General features: G+C 37.3%; 1 protein-coding gene across 1 annotated transcript in view; it reads left to right on the top strand.

Moving 5' to 3' along the window:
- The window catches only part of ACOX3 (acyl-CoA oxidase 3, pristanoyl), a 34,516-nt gene that overhangs the window by 9,595 nt on the left and 16,607 nt on the right, over positions 1 to 8,314 (top strand). The window lies entirely within an intron of this gene.

Here is an 8,314-nt window from a genome sequence, read left to right as displayed (position 1 = left end):
ATTATGAACTAGTAGCCACCAGATGGCACAGTAACATGGGCCTGAGCAATCTAAATGTACTTCAACTACATATTTCTGTAGAAATGTTCAAATACTGCTGTTCATTCTTAACATGCAGCATAGTTTTATGTGCAGCACAAGGAAGAACTGTGTGCTTTTTACATTAATTCAAAATGTATATAGTTTTAAATCCTTTTTTCCCTTTGATCTACTGGGAAAAATAGAGTATTTCTTAAACTATTAACTGAATAATCTAAAATTATAATCCACATAATAAAATGTAAATAAGAGATATCAATGACTTTTTATCTTAATGTCAGGTGGAGTCCCTTATCTTAGCTATGACATCATATGTCATTTAAAGCAGTCATATTTTCTAATCATTCTAATCTTCTTGTTTCCCTTGCCTGTATTTCTTTAAAAAAATAATATTTTCTTCTAACAGCAGTGCCTAAAGAGCCCCAGTCATGGATCTGTGTCTCTTAAGTATGCATTAAGACAGTCCCTGCATTAGAAAGTTTAAGACAACTCCTGCAGATTAAGACAGAAGAACAAGAGAGCCCAAGGTTACCAATAGATACCCTTTATACAGCTAACAACTCCAGGAGCCTGTGTTCCTGAACTACCTCAGCTATTTGGAGAGCTCTGAGGCAAGATGCCAGAATTGTTCACAAGAACTAGAGAACTAATTTTTGGTTTGTGACCTTCCTGCTCACACTGAACTGTCAAAAATGTCAGGACTTATAGACATTGCTTCTCAGAGGCACACGAAGGTCTGGATGGGGACTGGAGAGGGAGTTGCTTCAGAGTTCTGCATTTGTTTGTAGGTGCTGTGCCACCCAGAAAATGGACTGTTGGTTGCATGATCTGCAAAATGCCAGATGTACAGAGAGACATTTCACCAGGCACTGCCTTGTCAAGGTGTTCTCCTTAGCTGTTTAGTAATCTTATATCCTAGCTTATCCCAGAGAAAGCACAGCCTGCAGTGTAGAAGCCTGTTGTATGTGGGGATGGGAAAACATTCCCTTATGCCGTGACTACAGGTGTTAGTCTCTACTGCATGCATTGCCAGGTTTTTTGAATGTATATTTGAAGCCTGGTTCAACTACTGTAAACAGTCAATCAGGTCTATTTGCATGTAGTTACACTTAGGATATGTGGTCAGAGTGAAGATCAGAGTCTGCCATCTCTGTCAGAGATGTTTGATTTTGTTCCTGTGCTTCGAGAAATTTATGCTAATGATTTTCAATATGAATACAGAGAGTTAAATTCCTGAACACTAATGAAGGTCACAGGGAAGAAATTCCAGAGCCTCCTTGGAAAATGCCATTGATTTATGCTATGTAAGAGAACAGGGTAGGAGATTGTAATTGTCTCTTCTGGCTTTGGAAAACAATTAATCTCTTGGGTTGTTTGACTGAAAGCTGGTTTCCTGCTAATGCAGAGTGTAATGTTTCTAGTAACAGAAAGAATTTCATAAGTAATGTGGAATTTTCATAGTGTAAGTCCATTTCTCAGTCTGTCTTTCCAAATAATTCTCATGGTTTCATAATTCAAATGTCCAAAAATCACATGGGGTTTACAGTTCTTTGTAACTTCACTATCCTGACAAAAAAAAAAGACAAAATCACTGTAAAATATTTTAAAATATTTTTCTTTCTCTTTGAAATTTGCAACAATTCATGTAATCAATGCATAAATGGGTAAAAATAGAACTCCAGGTTTTCTTATGGAGAGTTTAGACTGGTTTTGTGTTTTGTTACCAAAATTAAATCAAGACTGCCACCAGGGGTTGCAAGTGCTTCAGTCTTTATTTTATGATAATAAAATGTCCACCTGTTGCTAGTGCTCTGGCACTAGTCTTTGAAATATGCTGTTCACTGCAAACCCAAAACGGAAGTAGCTGAGGGGAAAAAAACAACCACTGAAAAAATCCCTGGGTATTTGGGATTTCAGGGGCTTTGCAATAAAAGGTATAAGGGAAGTGTGTGTGACACACACATATTGGGTAAGTGCTGATGTGCATTTCTGTTTCTTTCCTATATTGTGGGGGTTTTCTTTTTGTTCTTTGTTTCTTTTTTTCTGTCTCCCTTGGCTAATGTAACATTACCAAAAGTACCCATTACTGCAGTGTGCATCAGTCATTGATCGAAACTGGGCTGGTGGTGAACCAATTTCATGTCCATTTGTAACTAGCAACAAATTGCTTCTTACCCCTCTCCAGAAGTGGAAATGATGCCCATCTGAATCTACCTGGGGAAGGTGAAAATCAGCTATAATTGTGTTTCTGAAGTGGTGCTTACTATGCTTCTCTTTATAAAATGTGTTCTGAACTCGTGCAGCTCTATCCACTGATGCCATGTATACAGTTTGATGAGCAGACAAAACTTATGATAAAGGAAGAACTAGTAAAATGAAGCTGTCATATTAGCTGAATTTTTTGTAGGGGAGAAAACAATCTTTCTGGGGGAAGAAGAATTGTTAACTGGATTTCATTATAATAATGCACTTTGGAAAACTGGTGATTTTTATTAGTTGTTTAACAAGCTTTCATGTACAGTTATGTCTGGCTGCAGGTATGCAACATGCTAAGATGTTCAGCATATTCTCTAGCAATCAATGAGGCCAGATTTAGTTTTCTGGATGCTGAAAACAAAACAAAATATCCAAGAGAAAATGGGTAGAGGGGATTTATTGGGTAGAAATGCAGTAAATGGTGTAAAAGAACCCCTTCTAGAAAGAGTTAGCAGGCTTTGAAAGCCCTCAGTACAATTCCTTGTGTATTGACAAAGATGGCATACATCACATAACCTCCAAACCTTTACAAACGATTTTAAATGGTTAATTCATATTTTTTTCTTTGTTACTACTTCAGTATGACTGCCAATAATACATTATGATTCTGCTACTGCTAGTTTAAGGGTGGAACAAATGAAAATCTAGTCCTTCAAAAGGTCTTTGTGTTTATCTTAGTGTTTATCCTCTTAACTCTCATTTAGATTTTGCAATGGTTGCAGTTATTTCACTAGGAAAATAGGAGCTGTAATGCATAGTTGAAGTCTAAATAGTCTTTGGAGCTTCATCTTTCAATCTGAAGCAGTAGTTTGGTGAAGATAATATCTGTAATCAGCTTTTTTGGTTGTTTGCTTCTGCTCCCATACTGCCTTTTTCTTTGTGCTGGGATGAACTTTTATGTAGCTTTGTAGGGGACTCAGCTAGGGAACTGGAACTGCCTGAAAAAAAACACCAGACAACTTTAGCTGTCTTCAACCAGATCATTTGTCATGTGTGGTTCACTGCAAGGCCTCAGGAGTGGCTGTTTCAGTACAGGGAAAGGGACATTACAGAAATATGAATAAGAAATCAAGTGTAGAAATCAGTCTTGCTTCCCAAATAAACAAGTTTGGGCTTGTTTAACATTTTTTATTGACTTACAGCCTCTGACCTAAGTCACAGACAATTGCAATAAGGATGAAATGGCTGTAAAAGAAAAATAAATGTTAAAAATGCCTGTGCCTGTATTTACATTATCTGAATATAGCATCAATACTTCAATCCTTGTGAAAAGTGCTACTTTCATAGTTGAAACCAAGTAGTTTGCAAGCACATCTTACATGTTTTCAGTTTAAGTCAAAACAGTGATTTTTGTTGTAGTCAAGGTTAGACACTATATGGGTACCTACAGTGCTGTGCAGGTTACTAAGATGTAGTCACATAGCTGGAGAGTGCTGCTGTATCCCCTCATCTTTGTCGTGTTCATGTGCCTCACAATTCTACAGCCATCTCTGATTCACACCGAAAGGCACTTGGTGGTGCCAATGGGGAAAGGTAGATTCAGATCTGGTCAAACATTTGTTTTATCATGCACAGAAATACAGCCTGGCATCTGCAGCGACCTTCAAACAACCTTTTTTCTTCCTTAGCAGAACTGTCTCAGCTCTCCACAGTTGCAGGAGTCTGCACATCCAGAGCTCCTTGCAAGACTGGCACTTAATCTGTAAGAACTTTAGAATGAGTGGGTCTGTTTGTGTTCATGAAGTCTATTAAGGTAGGATTAGGAGCCCTATAAAATGCTATGTTGTTTTATCAATGCTATTCAGCATTACTGTACAGAGCTGCATTCTTAGATTAGAGACTTCATTGTAGAAACTAAAGCTAAAATACTGCCTTGCAGTTTTCCCTAGTTTCTCTGTAACTCTTTTCAACTCTAACCTTTCTGTGAATTTCAGTCTGGAATATCTGGCTATTTTCTTTCCTTCTGAAAGTTTTTCACCAAACCTCTGAAATGTTATTCTTCCCAAGGTTTTTTGTATCTCATAAACAGCCGTGAGATCACTTGACTCACAGCCTTCCAATACCATTCACCTGTTTTCTGTTTCTGGCTGAAAGTCTGACTGGTGTCCTTGCACCATCTCTAACATAGTCAGTAACAAAAGCTGGCAGAAAAGGCATTTTAGTGAGTCTAAAATTCACCAAAGCATGTTTGAGCGATTTGTACTATAGGTAACAGCTTATTAATTTAGTACTGGCAAAAGGAGCTCGTAGCTTTTCCAGCTGCTCCTTTTTTATCAGCATTGCTGCACACCAGCTGAATTACTATTGCATGATTTAAAGTCAGTAAGATTAACTTAGCTTGAAATGTTCCCTAAGCTACTGGCCAAAGAACCCAAACAAGAATGCTACTATTGGAATAGCACTTCACTCTGCTCAGTTAGTTAAGGTAGAAATCTGTGTGATACAGTTTTTACCTGTGTTAAAATATGTAGTTTCATGATGCAAAATTGCACATCGCTGTAGAGCCCTGTGATATGTATTTCAAGTGACAGCTGTCTGTCTGTCTTGCTGAGAGGTCTTAATCTCAGTCGTGCTATTTGCTATACTGAAGAGGCCCTAAGTAGGGCAGCTTTCAAACCTCTGGTCTTGTCATCACTGTGTGAAATTTAGCCATTTTCCAAACTTGCTGGTATATGATATCCCCATGACTGTGTATACAGTTCCATTATTGTAAGATATTCCTTCAATTCTTTAAGGAGATTTTTCCCCTAAATGCGTTGACAGATGTGGGCCAAGTCTATGCTTTGTAGGTTAATAACCATTAGAAACGTGATCATTGACTTCATTAAATCTTACTATTTATTTTTAATATGTTCCAATATCAAGTTCAAATTGGCCAGTATGTCTAACAATTCCCAACAGCAAAGTTCTTGGAGAAGGAGCATAGCAGCAGTTGGCAGCGATCTCACAAGGTCGCCTAAACGCCTAGTCCTGTAAGGTTCTGCATTTATTTTCAACACTGGTGCTTATAGGCAAAATATCTTATTTCTTTACACATGGAAATTTTTTGTGTGATTTTTAATTGCTACTTCTGCCACTCTCTTTTGCTTATTAAAGTCTTTGCCATCTTACATGTGTATCTGTATATCTTACACCAACTTGCAGGAAAAGAAGTAAATAATGTATCTGTAATGGATAATATCAAGGGAATAAATCTAAACTTTCAAAACCTGTTATTTGAATTCATTTTGATTTTAAGAAAATAGGTTATTATATAACAGTAGGGAATTCTGTATTCTGGTTCACTACCTGTGAGAAAAATTATTTAAGAAGAGTATACATGTAGTTTTTAATTATAATAATTTTTAGCCATCTCTTTTGTGGTACAGAATTAGCTTCATTATATTTGTGTCAGACAGATTATAATAAAACTTTCTTAAGTGTTTTTCACTCTTTCCAGCAAAAGATTTCCTCTAGATTTAACTGTTTGGGATTGTATCACAACAGGTGAAAGTGGGTAAAACTGTTTAGGTCATTTTGAGAGCTGTTTTGTTTGGCACTCATCTGTTACATATTCAATATGAGTAGGCTTGAATTTCCTAAAAGTAGGTTATTGGTGTATGGATTTGCATAGTAGCAGATTTGAATTTGCTTTTTATGAACTCTTGAATCTCAAGCACGTGTCAATATAAACAATTTTCTACAACTGCACAACTTTGCTGAATGAATTGAACAAATCACTACAATGTAAAAAGCAACTGGATAATTTGCCATCTTATTCATTGTCGTTACCTATCAAATGACAATGACAGGACAAGAGGAAATGGGCTCAAGTTGCACCAGAGGTGCTTTAGGTTAGATATTGGGAAAAATTTCTTCACTGAAACAGTATTCAGGCATTGGAGCGGGCTGCCACAGGAAGTTGTGGAATCACCATCCCTGGAAGTGTTCAAAAGGCATGTGGATGTCACACTTGGGAACATGGTGAACACAGTGGTGCTGGGTTAATGGTTGGACTCAATCTTGGAGGTCTTTTCCATCCTTCATGATTCTATGATCAGTACCAGACCATTCATCACACACGAGGCTAAGCATGTTCCAAATAGGTATTTGCAAAGAGAAGGCTCAAGAACTGGAACCCTTTGAAATTTCTTCCTAATCTATGCCACAAAGATCGTATTGTCTCTCTATTGGGTCAACTCTTCCTTTAGTCTGGTTTACAATTCCAGTTTTTATCACCCATGTGGTAGCTTTTTAAAATAATACTGCTTTCTTCCATGCATCTTTTCCTACCTGGGAGGGATCCTTTATAAACATCCAAGAGACACCCTTACTTTGATCACTAATTCCTTCTTAAAATTCTCATTTGCTCTAATAGCTTGTAAAAAAAATGCTATTGAATAGCTGCCAGTGTGCTGTGACTGGCAAGTATCCTGTCAAGAAAGTATTCTTCAGTAGTTAGTGTCAGCTAAACTGCTTCTTTGAACACATTTGTAGCTTCCTGCCTTATGCTTGGATCGTAAGGTCCTAGGAGGAAACACCTTCTTGGAATTCTATGGATGTACAGCAACTATGAAAAGAAAGCGCTAAACCAGGGACCTAAACCTTGCCATGCACACTCTCCTGTAATTAAAGTAATGAGTAGTCATAATTTAAAAGCTCAAGTTCTGTCTAAGGTGCATGCTATTGCTTAAAAATACTGCTGGTTATACAGTGTTAATTGTGATTCTGTTTGGCATATAGGGAGCAGAGAATGTGAATTTACCCAAAAGATCTTTCGTGAATGAGATTTTTTTATTTTCAGTGATATGAGAAAATATTAACAAATATGAAAATCAGCTTTCTGGAAGTTCTGAATTTTTTTTGGTTATGAAGTAGTGTTGTCTCAGAGAAACTGGCACTTAACAAAGCACTTATTAAGACTGTTAAGGCCAGTAAGCAGCTGGTCCTTGGTTAGGATAGCACGCCTTTCTCTGTGTCTAAGTCCGAAAATACTGTGTATCTCTAAGGCTGAATAAATTCCGTATGCAGATACGTTTCCTTGGAAACAACTCATAATTTAACAGCACATGCAGCAATGCAGCCCTTATGTAATTTATTAATGTGAAAGACCTGGCTCTCGTGAGCCTTATTAAATAGATCAGCCTGTATTGGCAGGGAAAAGGAATTTTCTTTGATTACAAATACAGCTTTTCAAGTGCTATTAGATAGTGACATATTTGTGAGTGGAGTTGATACTACTGCTATTGTGCCAAGTTCTGTTGCCCATTTGGGTGAAACAGTTCAGACACTTTCTTTCTGACCAATATGAATACTCAGGACATTCTTCCTATTCTAACAACTTCCCTCTTTATTGTTGCTAGGGTGCCACAATTTAGAAAATGTTGTCCCGGTCTTCCTTTTTAAGATGCCACATTCTAGGGAACAAAATTCCTAATCTGAGTTTAAACAAAGGAAAAATTTCCATTTGGTTCCTCCTCAGAGCACTATTGCAGCTATGTCCTCATTTGTTTTGCAATAGCATGAATGATCCTCCCAGATCTATATTTTAGACTCATAAAAATATATAGTGCCTCTATTCCAAAGCAATCTCCAGACTGGACTAAACAACAAGTATATGCTTCAGTAAAGGATATACTTCAGCAGAATTGTTAGTGGCAGGGAATTATTAGGAGTCAGAATGGTCCAGTCAGCTTCTAGGCAGGAGAAGGAAGTTGTTCATCTTCTGAAATTTTTTGACAGCTGAGATATCAAGCTAAGTAACTTACCTAGGCTCATGCAGACTGAGAATTCAGTTCAAGTGTCTGAGGTGTCGGTGAAAGTACCTGTCAAACCACTTGTGTATAAGTTCTCTAATAAGTGACTTTTCTTGTCCCTTCCCTCAGATAGAATACATTGCTCATCCTTCCATTACTTTTTTACTTTACTTATGAAGCTGTTGAAATGGTCTCCTAGAGTCAATGAAGTGTGTGTTTTGGTTTTGTAGGCATCATCTTTTTAAAGCAAACCCAAAAAACCAGATGAATTACAACAACTAATC

The sequence above is a fragment of the Lepidothrix coronata genome, unplaced genomic scaffold (genome assembly GCF_001604755.1).
Source record: "Lepidothrix coronata isolate B3197 unplaced genomic scaffold, Lepidothrix_coronata-1.0 Scaffold145, whole genome shotgun sequence".
Taxonomy (NCBI): Eukaryota; Metazoa; Chordata; class Aves; order Passeriformes; family Pipridae; genus Lepidothrix; species Lepidothrix coronata.
The sequence above is the reverse complement of the archived record's forward strand: the minus strand, read 5'-3'. Positions and strand labels throughout refer to the sequence as shown.